Genomic DNA, 14041 nt, shown 5'->3' on the forward strand with positions numbered 1-14041 from the left:
TTCATTTCATAGAAGAGGAAAATGAAACTCACAGACCAAGTGACTTCCACAAATATTTATTAAGCGTATATTAATGCTAGACACAGAAACAGTTCTTGTCTTTAAGGAACTCCATAGAATCACAGCCTGGGATTTGGGGCGTGAATTCAAAGGTATTCCCAAAGCAAAGATGGAAAGCAAACATGGGCTTCCTGAGTTTTCATCCCTGTTATAAGGGAGAGATTATTGTAGTTTTGAGCAGTGATGTCAGTCTCCAGTAGAAATAAGGGCTTATTCACACATAAGGATCCCTGACAGTTTGAAGAGATGTAATATTATCTATATTTTATTGTATCTTTATTTGTTAAATGTTTTTATTTTATGTATTTATTTGTTCAATGTTTCCCAATTTTCAGCTAGTTCAGACTACACTCCAAAGTGTGATGGGCTGCATGCAATGCAAACCCCAAGTTTGACATGTCTGAAAAATTTGAAGTAAAGGCTTATCACTTACTATTCAAGTGACTTTGAGCAAACTACATGGTCTCTCTAAGCCTCAGCTTTTTCAACTGTAAAATGGGGCTAGCAGTATTTGCATTATTTCATTTCACAGGATTATTATGGGGCATTAAGTGATGTTTTTCTGTATGACACTTTGAATACTGTAAAAACATTATACAAAATGTGTGCTTTTTCTGTTGTTACAACAAAAAAAAAAAAAAAAAAGGAGGGGAAGAACACAGGATTTTCATAAGCACCCAACCTAAGGAATACAAGAAGCTAAAAGCTGTTCTGATTTTTCTTTCCCCACATGAAAAATATGGAAATATGTTTAAAATAACTGTACATTTACAATCTATATCAGATTATTTGCTGTTTTGGAAAGGGGGGAGGAAAGGAAAGAAAAGAGGGAGAAAAAATTGGAACTCAAAATCTTATAAAAATAAATGTTAAAAACTATCTTTGCATGTAATTGGAAAAATAAATTATTATTGAGGGGGGTAAAGGAAACTAAAAGCTTTGGATACAGGGATAAGATCAGAAAAAAAGAGGTGTCAGACAAGAAGTGGGGATGGGTCTAGAAAAAATAAGGAAAAAAAATTCCTAATATGACTGTCTTTGAGAATAGTCTTGAAAGCTATATTTTATTCCACAAAGTCAATTTTTTTATTTAAAAAAAAAAAAGAAAAATGGACAAACTATAATTCTCTATACTTTAGAGTTAATTGTGACTGCTGAGATATAATCTGCTAGAAAAAATGTGCAAAAATGTGCAAAATCTGGTATTATCGTCAATGCTTTTAGTGCATAAATAGACCATTCTCCAATCCAATGCAAAAAAAAAAAAAATGCTTTTTAAACACTTTTGACATGCCAGACATTATGCTAAATGCTGGAGAGATAATTAATAAATAAAAAAAGGAAGTCCCTGCTCAACAACCTTACAATCTAATGGAGGAAGACATAAAAAGAGACAAGAAAGTATGTGGGGGGTAGACAACATGGAATATGCTGTATGTGGGAATCTTGTTCTGTGGAATTGAAATCAGGAAGGATGGGAGGTGAAAAGTAGAGAGAGCTGAGTTCAGTTTTTACCCTTTATAAAGGAAGGCAAGGGCATCTAGGTGGCACAGTGGATAGATTACCTCTACATTCAGGAGGACCTGAGTTCAGACATGGACTCAGACAGGACACTTACCAGCTATGTGACTCTGAGAAATCATTTAACCCCAAGTGCCTTACCAAAAGGAAAGCATTGGAAGGAGTTTGGTACACTGTCTTCCAAATCTCCAAACAGAGGGGAGAGAAGGTTGAGGTAGGTAAAGTCAATGTAGTCTTGAATTAGCATCATGGTGGTAAGTTAAGAAGAGATGATCTTAACTGTATAAATATGTATACATATATTGTATTTAACATGTATTTTAACATATTTAACATGAATGGGACTACCTGCCATCTAGGGGAGAGGATGGAGGGAAGGAGGGGGAAAGTTGGAACAGAAGTTTTTGCAAGAGTCAATGTTGAAAAATTACCCATGCATATGTTTTGTATAGAAAAGGCTATAATAAAAAAAAAAAGAAGAAGAAATGATGATCTTATTCTAGAAACATCATGTTCTGGTAGAGTTGAAATCAGACACAGCAGCAAATGCAAAATGGAATAACAATTTTATCAAAAGTAGATAAGCGGATAGTTTTCTTTTTTTTCCTCTCAATGGCATTTTATTTTTTCAATTACATATAAAGATAGTTTCCAACATTCCTTTTTGTAAGATTTTGTGTTACAATTTTTTTCTCCCTTACCTTTCTCTCCTCAAGACAGTAAGCAATCTGATATAGGTTACACATGTATAATCATTTTAAATATATTTCCATAGTTTTTATTTTGTGAAAGAAAAATCAGAACAAAGATAAGATAAAGCAAGCAAACAGAAAGGTGAAAATAGAATGCTTCCATCTGCATTCAGACATGGATAGGCATTTTCTAACATTTTCTCAATCATCATTATTTTGTGTGTTCTTTTAAAGTATCAACCATAATATTTTTCGTTCTTTTAGAATTTCCCTTTCTTTGAAATGTCTTGAAAATTAATGCATTCCTTTAAAGTTAAATGTTTGGTCAGCTCCTCCAACTACTCTTTCTGACTTCTTAAGTACTCTTTTTATTTCCTCATGTACTAGATTGGGTCCTGAGGTGGTAGAGGTCAAACTCAAGCACCAAGTCTAAGAAAATATTATCTTTGAAAGGCCAACAGATCTGTTCCAGTTCATGGTGTTATGTGTAGACTTGGTATCAGAAAGAGTTTGGATCCTTATTTAGATACTTTACAGCTATGTGAACTTTGACAGATTACTCATTCTTATTGTGTGTAACATATAAATAATAATAGTATCCCCCTCACAGGGTTTTATGAAGATCAAATGAGATAATATACATAAAATGCTTTGCAAACCTGAAAGAGCTTTATCAGTACCAGCTATTGTTAATTTCTTGTACAAATGCTTTAGTTTGTCATTTGCACTAGTGGAGGAATAGCTGTACTTGAAAGATGTATCCATTAAATTATTAACATAAGAAAGAAAGAAAAAAAGGGAGGGGAAAAAGGGAGGGAAAAGGGAAGAAAGCAGTGAGGGAGGGAAGGAGGGAAGGAGGAAAGGAAAGAAAGAGGTAAGGGAGGGAGGGAAGAAGAAAAGGCAACTAGACGCCGCAGTGCATAAAGTACCTACCCTGAAGTCAAGAGAACCTGAGTCCAAATCTAGCCTCAGATATTTAATACCTACTAAGCTGTGTGACCGTAGACAAGTCACTTAGAAGAAGGAGAAGGAGAAGGAGAAGGAGAAGGAGAAGGAGAAGGAGAAGGAGAAGGAGAAGGAGAAGGAGGAGAAGAAGGAAGGAAGGAAGGAAAGAAGGAAGAAGGAAGGAAGGAAGGAAGGAAGGAAGAAGGAAGGAAAGAAGGAAGGAAAGAAAGAAGGAAGTCATTAAAATCCACCTGCAAAGAACCATGTCTGATAGTATATGCAATAGTCTGTGCCTATGGCTCCATTAAATAGGGTGATGTGCTTCATCATTGTTTCTCATCCTTTGTTTCTGATCAACTTGTAGTTCTACGATTTTCCTCTCTCTTTCTCTGTCTCTCTTGGTCATCATTCTATTCTATTCACTTATATATAGTTTCCTTTAATGTATGGGAAATTTTTTTTTAAAGTTTTTAAGGTTAAGTTTTAAGATGACTTGTAATTTCTCTTATTGATTGATTGATTTAGCCAGCTGCAAATGGAGGACCCAAGAAATAGAGAAAAATTAATTGGCAGGGTACCAAAATTCTGAGTTGATTGAGGAAAAAGAGGGATATTTACAGGGTAGATGAGGGCCATGGTACCTTGACTTAATTTTCCCATATTATAAGTGTGCAAATTTAATTTAGAGTTGCTGTGATGAGTAAGGCAAATTAATCACAAACACACTACTATTGCTAGATTCAATTCATGATACATCTGTTGACTGGGTTCTATGAACCTTCATAAAAACAGGAGAATTAAATTAATTTCAATAATCTTATATTTTTCTAATTACATAAAGATTCATTTTTGTAAGATTCTGAATTCCAAATTTTTTCTCACTTCCTCCCTTACCTCCACCCTTCCCAAGGCAGCAAGCAATCTGATATAAGTCATACTTTTACAATCATTTTGAACAATCATATTTCCATTAGTCATGTTGCAAAAGAAAAGTCAGAACAAAAGGAAAAAACCATGAGGAAAAAGAAAAGCAAACAAACAAACAAACAAAAAGTAAAAATAGCATGCTTTGATCCTTATTCAGTCTCCATTAGTTCTTTCTTTGGATGTGCAAATTGTCTATTGGATTTTATTGCATCACTCTATTGCTGAGAAGAGCTAAGTCTATAATAGTTAATTGTCACACAATGCTGCTGTTTATAGAATGTTCTCCTGGTTCTTCTTACTTTACTCAGTATCAGTTCATGTAGGTCTTCCAGATATTTCTGAAATCAGACCGCTCCTCATTTTCTATAGAACAATAATATTCCATTACTTTCATATATGATAACTTATTCATCCATTCCCCAACTAATGGGTATCCACTCAATTTCCAATTCCTTGCCACCACAAAAAGAGCTACTGCCATCGTTTTTGCTCATGTGATTTCTTTTCCATCTTTTATGATCTCTTTGGGATATGGACCCAGTAGTGACACTGTGGACCAAAGGGTATGCACATTTTGATAGCCATTTGGACATAGTTCCAAATTGCTCTCCAGAATGACTGGATCAGTTCATGATTCCACCAAAAATGTCTTAGTGTCCCAGTTTCATTTTTTGAAACATTTTGCACAGATAATCAAGTCTATTCAGAACCATATTCTCTTTGGACAGAATAGGATTTAAGAAAAAGATGGAAATAAATGGTTACCAACTTCCTTCTGTTCTCTTTAGAGGTCTAAGAGAACACTGATGATCTTTGCAGATCTTCATGCCTGAAGTATGGCAAAAAGAAGGCCATGTTGAGCCCTGGAAAAATCGCTGCTTGAAGTCTGATTGTATATTTTCTAGCTGAGTGATCTTGGACAAGTGACTTGAACTCTCTAAGCCTCAGTTTCTTCATTAGTAAAAGGAGGTCATTTTATTCAGTAATCTCTATAGTCCTTTCCGAAGCTCTCCCCTGGAGCTGTACTCCAGTACAGGTGCTTTGAACTGGCATTCATTCCACAACATTTCCCTGACTACCTACTCTGGGTTCCACTAATAGCTGTTCTGCTTGGAAAGCCAAAGGTGACAAGCCTGCCACCATTTTTCTTCTTCTAATAGGTAAGACGTCCAGGAGTAGCTTTGAAAATGATCTCACGAGGAACAAGGAGCAAGACTGCCTAACCCAAAGAAGTTTTTTCATGGTTAGGATCAGAACACATTAATGCTAATGAAAACAGAAAGCAGACCTCTTCTGACATATTTTATACTGTTTAAAGATAAACATTTGTGCACCGCATGCCGCCAATGGATTTAAACTCCAACGAGGACTTTATAAGCCATCTGCTAGTCTCCTAATGAGGCTAGTAACTACCATTGTTTACAGTCAGGCACCAGGGGTCATGGGTATTTGTTGGAATGCATCATTGCAGAAAGTAAAAGAGCCTTTTCTTCACAAAGGCTAATTACATCTACAATAAAACAACGCATCTCTGAAAAAAAAAAAATCCCTTGAAGTCCACAGAGGAGCTTAAACTTGGCGCAGCAATCACCAGTAGTAGTGCCCAGTCTGTTTTCATTTAGTGAATCTGGATTACAGAAACCAATCATATTTAACGGTTAACAATACGAGCAGCCACCGATGATGCCTTTGTTTCCGATCACTTAATCACAAGATGCTTCTCCCTGCCATCTGGATCTCTAGGATGCTGGATAGGAGACTGTTCACATTCCTGCTCCAACTCTTGGCAAGACTCACAAGTGGGTGGCAGTGGCAGCTTTTTTTAATAAGGTTAACTCTTGCCCTCCATAATGATCAAAACTAAACCAGGGGAGACTGTTGTAGCAGAAGTAGAAAAGAGCCAGAGCCAATGGTCCAGGCTATGGGAAATGGTCCAGACATATAATCAGAGATTTAGAGATATAAGGTACCTTGAAAGCTATCTAGCCCAACCCCTTCTTTCCCTATATGAGAAATCAGAGAGAAATCAGAAGTAATGTGACTATATACCCAGATAGCACCAGTCAGAAGTCCTCGTTGAAAACTAGTGCTCTTTCCATTGCTCCAGGTTGTCTACTATGTATCTATTAAGTGCACAGTTAAAAGGATCGCTAGAAAAATAGCAGCAACGTTGATAGAGACAGTGGAATCCAGTGGAAAGAATACTGATGGTTCAGTCAAAAAAACCTGGTGTTAAGTCAATCCACCCCTGACCAAAGCACTCTGCATTCTCATGTGCTCTTCCTCTGTCAAGCCACTCTCTTCCTGGTCCCCTCTGCTTCTTGTCTTCCCTGGTTTATTTCAAGTATCAGCTAAAATTGATCTGTGTAAGAAGCCATCCCCAGTCTCCTTAATGCAAGAGCCTTGACTCTAATATTCTATACAATTTATCCTGTATATATCATGTACGTACATATTTGTTTGTATGTTGTTTTCCCCGTTAGTATGTGAGCTTTGATGATAAGAATGGTTTTTGCCTTTCTTTATACACCCAGCACTTAGCACAGTGACTGGCACATAATAATAGACACAATAAACGGTTGTTGAATTAATGGCTTAAATCCTCTGAATTGATATTATATGGTGCTTTAAATTTCCCACAGAGGTTCACACCCATTATTTCTTTGAAGCTTTTCAATGACCTGGTGAGGTATAAACCAGACTTGTCATAATCCCCATTTTGAAGATGGGGACACTGAGCTCCTGAGAAGTAAGACAATTAATATAGGGTCCCACAGCTAGTAAGCGTATGACAGGGCTTTTGAGAGGATTACAACAAGGCCCATCATCTTGAAGGGGATAAACTTTCTCTTTTTTGAGTTATGGTTAAGTCTATTCTGAGAATAATGGGTCTATGAACCTCCACATGATTTTTTTAAGGAGTCTGCCTTGATTATCTGGTGGATAATTCTTGGACCATTTCTATCAATAAATTAGTATTTTTAAACTAGTAGTCTAACCTCCTAATCCTTCTAATCCTTCCTCCAACTAATCCAGCATTCAGCATGTATTTATTAAGCATCCATTCTGTGCCTGGTGCTGTATTAAACTCTGGAGATAGAGTAAAAGGCAAAAACAATCCCTGCCATCAATGAGCTTACTTTCTAATGGGGGGGAAATATCATTTGCATAAGTAAGTATATAGCATGTCCCTAAAATCTCAACAGAATTTTAAGCCTTAATACTTTTATATATTTTAATTCTTTTAAAGCTTAAAGTTGCGATAAAATTTTGGGGATTCCCTGTATACAAACAAGTATATACAGAGTAGAAGGAAAATAATGTTAGAGGTGAAAATATTAGTAGTACCCAGGATCAATGGAAGAGATCCCCTGCAGAAGGAAGCCTTTAGACTGCATCTTGAAATAAGCCAGGAACTCTTAAGAGGCAGTTTATATCAGGAGGACATTTCAGGCAAGGATGGACATGCAAATGGGAAAGAGTCAAGAGATGAAGTGTTCTGGTGAGGATAAGCCAGGAAACACATGAAAGAGAAGAATGTGTAAAAAAGTGAGTTGTAAATAAGAGTGTGCTGGTAAATAGTTATAGTTTTCTGGGGGGGAAAAAGGACCCATGACACACTTTTAATTTTACTCTAGAAAATTAACATTTTCTCCATCACTTTCCTAAATCTAAACAATCAACAAAACAATAAATCAAGTCTTGATTTTTAGATTGTCTATGGGACAGAACTTGAAACAAGGTGCTAAGTCAGTGGAATTGATAGACAATGGTTATTTAGCAAGGTGCTAATAGTTGTCTAGTTCAGTACATGTACTTAGTACTTACTATAGTTTTACAAGATTCACACCTTTGATTAGACACCATATAACCTCGAACAAACAAAGCCAGAAGGAGAAGGAGGGAAGACTGGGAAGTGGTGGCAGGCTCTCCTCCTTCGCTTCTCCATTGAAACTAAGCTCTGGAAGGCCTTCAGAAAGCTGCCCAGCCTCAGGAAGGAGATAATAATAGTGATCTGCACTATAAGAAAGTGAATGGGGCTCCAGGAAAGGAGACATGACTTTGAAGGAGACAATAAAGGATTTGGACTTTAACCCCTGGCTACTCCTCTGGTGATTACTGAACTGAATGAAGGCTGCCTCCAGAGATCGCAAGAAAAACTCAACAGAGAATATTACAGTCTATTCCCAAATTGTAAATGCTCGCAATGGAAATTTAGCAGTTCGCTCTTGTGAGCCAGTTTGAGTTGGCTCTAGGACCACTCCCCTCCCTCCACAATTCTGATGGTAAATGTTAAACAGAGATCACATTTGAGTCTAGGTTTAATGTGGAGACATTGGAATCTATCTGAGCAGAAGACTGAGACAGTCACATCCATCTTTTAGGAAGATCACTTTGGCAGTTTTGTAGAGGTTGGATTGATACCTCTGATTAGGAGGCTATAGTTCAGGTGAGAGGAGATGAGAAGTGATTTAAGCTAGTAGCCAATGAATAAAGAGCAGTGGAGGTATATGAGAGATGTTATGGAAAGAGAAATGACAAAATTCTGTACCTGATTGGACATATGGGATGAGTGAGAGAGAGAAGTCAGGGATGAGACCAAGGTTACAAGCTTGATGCCAAGTTTTATCTGGACTCCATTGACCTTCCTTGGCAAAGTCTCCAACACTAGTCTTTGCTGACATGATACACACTCTGACTATCACATATTTGTCCATGACCAAGCAACTAAAAAAAAAAAAAATTAGAGAAAAATAACTATTAAAAAAAAGTCTGTCATTCCTAGTTTTCTCCAATAGAATATATAGCATTTTCGTTTGCAAAAGAGTTTTTATATATTGTTTCATTTGATCCTCAAAACAACCCTGTAAGGTGAGTACTATTATTTTCACCATTTTACAGTTAAGGAAACTGAAGCAAATAGAGGTTATGTAACTTGCCAGGGTCATACAGCTAGAAAGTGAATGAATGTCTGAGACCAGATTTTAATTAATAGGCTCATGGGAATTGGTGCCTAGTGCTCAGTGTTCCATACATACTACCTCAACCTTGGATTATTCCCCTGGGACACCTGGCTGATACCTTATCTTACTGGAACTTTATCTTGCCTGGAAACAGAATTCTAAGCCACTTCCAGGCCATTCTCCCTCCCCTTCCCCCACGTCCTGTTTAGCCTTTTTTTATGTATTGATTTTTCTCATTGAGAGCTGGGATTCTAGCAAGTTGGTACTTATATCCCCAGTATTTAAGCACAGTGTCTAGCATATCAATAATTACTCAATAATGCTTTATACATCTATTTCTGCTTCTCTCTGTATAATATACCTTTCATCATGAAGTCTAATAATTCCACAAATCTTCATTAAGTGTCTACCATATACAGAGCTAAGAATTAATCCCCATAGTAGATAGAGTGATTTTTCCAACCCTGACTCCCAAACCTTTGTTTCTTGTGGCTCCATGGCTGCAAGAAACCAGCTGTCAATGTGTTAATTATTCAAAAAGGGAATTCAATGAGCTGGGTATGATATTTGAATTGTTCACCAGGAGGCGCCTTGCTTGAGGTACTAGCTCTGCTAGTGAGTTTCTCTGGGTTTCTCTGACCAAAAGAAGCCTGGATACACAAGAAATCACCTTCCGGCCTTCTTCCTCCATCCCCAACCAAGTCCATATTTTGGTGGGAGCATCCCTAATGTGGATTAATACTCTCTTCGGTAAAACCCCAAATTAAGCTAGGACATGAAATTAATCTAGAGCTAAAAATATGAAGGATGCATATTAGTTGGCCCAAAGCACAGAGTATGAGTGTTGGAGTCAGGAATTCAAATGTGACCTCAGATGCTTATTAAAAAAATACATAAAATTATTGCTATAAAATATTTATATTTTATATAGTAATATAGTAATGAGTGACTCAGCTGAAATTTACAACAGTATATGCTATGATCCCATTTTCATCATGTTGCTATCTAGTTTTCCCAATAGTTTAATTGACAAATAATTTCTTTACCTAATGTTTTACAATCTTTTATTTAAGGAACACTTTTGGTCCAATTCTGAATTATCTAGCCTATTCTGTTGTTCTGCTTTTCTATTTGTCATCCAGTACTAAATAGTTTTGATAATCTCTTTAGAAAAAAATATAGAAAATTTAGAAAAATTTGGCATTCTCGAAGTTTTTTTTATAATTCCTCTTGATATCTATTCTTGTCTGATCTTCTATATAAATGTGATTCTCACTTTATCTAATTCTGATAGGTAGCACAATGGTATTGCATTAAAGATATAAATTAATTAGGGTATTATTCACATCTTCATATATTGGCTTGCCTGAAACATGTGCATATCTTCTCTCTCCAATTATTTAATCCTTTCTATATTTGCATTAAAATTGCTTCCCATATATTCTAATAAAAGGCTCATATGTGTTCTGGTAGATTAATGTTCAAATATTTTTTGTCATTATTATGATATCAAACTTTGAAATATCAGTTTGTTTGGAAGTGAAGTGGGCTGATGAAGAACTTCTCCCCAAGTTCGGTCCCTTTCAACATGAGAGGTAGAGAGGAATGAATGATATTTAAGGGGACGAGTGAACACACCGTAGTGCAAAGAGAGACGATCGGGACAACAAAGAGCACAATAGCTGAGACAAGACAGATGTGGCAGTTGGTGTCATCTTATCTGACATTTTTGCCTGGATATTCATTCATTAATGCTTCCATTTAAGTTCTATACCAGTGACTCATTGTTGTGTAGAGGTAACCAAGGTTCTAAGCCAGAATAGTATAAAGTCTTTTCAAATAAGAAAAGCTTAGCATATGGCTGCGTATGTTTGTCATTTGAGGAGTAATCAAACACCTGCAGAATAATGAGTTTTTTTAGCCTTATTTGCTCTTAAAGATTATTAACTAAGTCATAAATGGGATGTGATTTTATATACCACCCATCTCCCACCCTCACCTCCCCCCAAAATCATGAATCCATGAAATATAGAATTATTCATTCATTTCATTGTCAATTTTTTTTTCTTCTGCCTTATCTTTGCCAGTTTTGGAGATCAAAAGGTAATGAATCTGTGGGAACTGGTAGAGGAGTCTTTAAGCATCAAAGACCAGGGACTAGAGCTGAAATTGAGAAAATCAGGGTAACTACAAAGTAAAAACTGAGTGTAGTTCAGGGCAATTAGAGATGATTTAAGGACTAATTTTACAAGATAAGCCTGAGAAATCTTCTCCCTTCCATAACATAGCAGCAGTGATGATGCAAATGTGCCATAGCCTAGAAATCTGAGATGCCTAGCCTAGCATCCTTTTCATCCTAGACTGAATAAAAAGACAATAAAGGAATGGGGACTGTGACTTTTTAAACCACTGATAATTAAGATAAGATATTTATATTCTGATGTATATCGGGTAATTGATGCAATGAAGAGAACTGTGTACTTGATATCAAAAGATCTGGGAATCAGTCTTCATTCTGTTGCTAACCATATGATCTTGGGCATATCAATTCACTATCCTGAAACCTTAGTTTCCCCATCTGTGAAATGGGAATAACAATACTTGCATTAATTACATTATAGGGGTATTGAGCGGGGAGGAGGGGGAAGGCATCTAAAATACCTTGCAAATTGTAAATTTTTATGAAAATGCAAACTATTATCATTATGGACTATTTCTAGGATTTGCTTTTTTTCCCCCAACCATAACAAATAAAGCAACTATGAATTACTTTGTAATACAAAGATGTCTTTCCAAAAGGGACTTTTTGAAACTTGGTAGTGTGGGTAAGGTTTTTAGTGTACTTGTTGTGGCCTGGTATGATGACAAAAGGAAAAAACAAGCTGCTTCAGAATCAAGGAAAGATCAGAGGGTACTCCAAACATCACATATATATGTTAAATTTAATTTCAGTTTAATTCAACATTCATTAGCTACTAAATGCATGTCACTGTTCCAGGTACCAAAGATGTAAAATTGAAAAACAACCCAGCCCCAACCCTCAAGGAATGTAACTGAAGGGTGGTTAATAAGAAATAGTTCTTCTACCCTTCTTCACATTTCATACTTCTGCTAATGGTACCAAAGTACATTCAATCACTCAGGCCTCTCTTCCCTTCATCACTCTTCTCATCCAAGAAGATACCAAGCCCCTTCAATTTTACCTCCAAAATATCTTTTCAGTTTAAACATCAAATATTGGAAGGATCTTTGAATTCTTCCAGTCCTAACCCTTATTTTATTTATAAGGTAGAAAGTAAAGAATTGAAATGGCAATAGGAACAAAATAGATTTCCTTCCAATGCTGCAACTGATTGGCTATGTGGGGTGAGGAAGAGTGAGAAGATAAGGATAACCCCAAACCTGGCACTGCTTTTAGCAGAAATAGGAACATTTTGGAAAGTGATGAGTTTTTGGGAGAAGATAATGAGTCTGATTTGGACACATTGGGTTTGAGATGGCTCTGGGACATCCACTTTTAGATGTCCAAAGGAGGCAACTGCTTTAGGGAAAATTGAAATTCAGGGGATAGACTGGGTATGTAGATCTGAGATAGTAATTAAACCCACAGGAGCTGATCAAATTATAAAGAGTAGATAAAGCAAGAGTTTTAAACCTTTTTTTGTATCATAAAAGCCTTTGGCAGTATGGTGAAGCCTAGAGGACCCTTCTTTGAATATTTATAAATGCATAAAATAAAGCACAAAAGAAATTAATTACGTGGAAAAACAGATATCAAAATTTTTGTAAAAGCTTACTAACACTATATTTAGAATCTATGATAAAGAAAAAATAATGATCTAGGATAGAGCCTTAAGGAACACCCACATTTAGGAGTCAGTATATGAATGAGAACCTAGCAAATGAACCTGAGAAGGAGTGGATAGACAGGAGGAGAACCAAAAGAGAAAGAACGTCCTTAAAGAAAGTATGGTCACCAGTGTCAAATGCAGCAGATAAGTTAAGAAAGACAAAAGACTGAAAAAAGACTATCAGATTTGAGAGATTTTTAGCAATTTTGGGATCAGTCCAGGGATGAAGTCAAAAGTTAGATTCAGAGACAGAAAGAAAAATTTGTTAAGCACTTCCTATGTGCCCAAAGAGCTAAGGAGTGAATAAAATGAGAAGTGGAGGCAATGATTATAGACATTTTTCCTAAGAACATTACTGAGAAAGGTAGGAATATATAAGATAATAGTTTGAGGAAGATGGTAAGCTGTATTGAATGAATTTTTTAAGGATAGAGGGGGAAAGAAGCATTTATTAAGTATCTATTTTGACCAGGCACTATGCTAAGTGCTTTATAAATATTACCTAATTTGGGAAAGAATGACATATATTTGAAGATAGTTGTAAAGAAGTCAGTAATCAGAGCTGCAAACTTATAAAGAGTAGGAATCATTTTATTTCTTTTTTGCGGGGGAGGGAGGTCTAAGTATCCTTAGCATCTAGCACAGTACTTGACACATAGTAGATACTTAATTAATGTTGATCAAATTTACATACTGTGATCTCAAATCTGGTGCTTTTCCCATCTCTTGGTTCTATCTCTAGTTTTCCATTTCTATTTCTGCAACCCTAATTCAAGTCCTTACCTTCTTGGTTATTGGGATAGTCTCCTAACAGGCTTCCCCTGATTAAATCCTACCTCAATCCAAACCATCTTGCACATTACTATCCCAACAGACCATACTGACAATGTCAGTACCCTGCTTAAAGACTTGTTCTAGCTCAGATCCTGAATGTGTTAGAGAACTATCCTTATAGCCAGAAGACTTTAAATCTGAACTCTGATCTTTCCTATCTGTATAAGCCTGAGCAGACTATATTTTTGTCCCTCAGCCTCAGAAGGATAGAGGATTGAAGAGAGGGAAAGCTTGTGGGGTAGAAGCA

The sequence above is a fragment of the Antechinus flavipes genome, chromosome 6, assembly GCF_016432865.1.
Source record: "Antechinus flavipes isolate AdamAnt ecotype Samford, QLD, Australia chromosome 6, AdamAnt_v2, whole genome shotgun sequence".
Taxonomy (NCBI): Eukaryota; Metazoa; Chordata; class Mammalia; order Dasyuromorphia; family Dasyuridae; genus Antechinus; species Antechinus flavipes.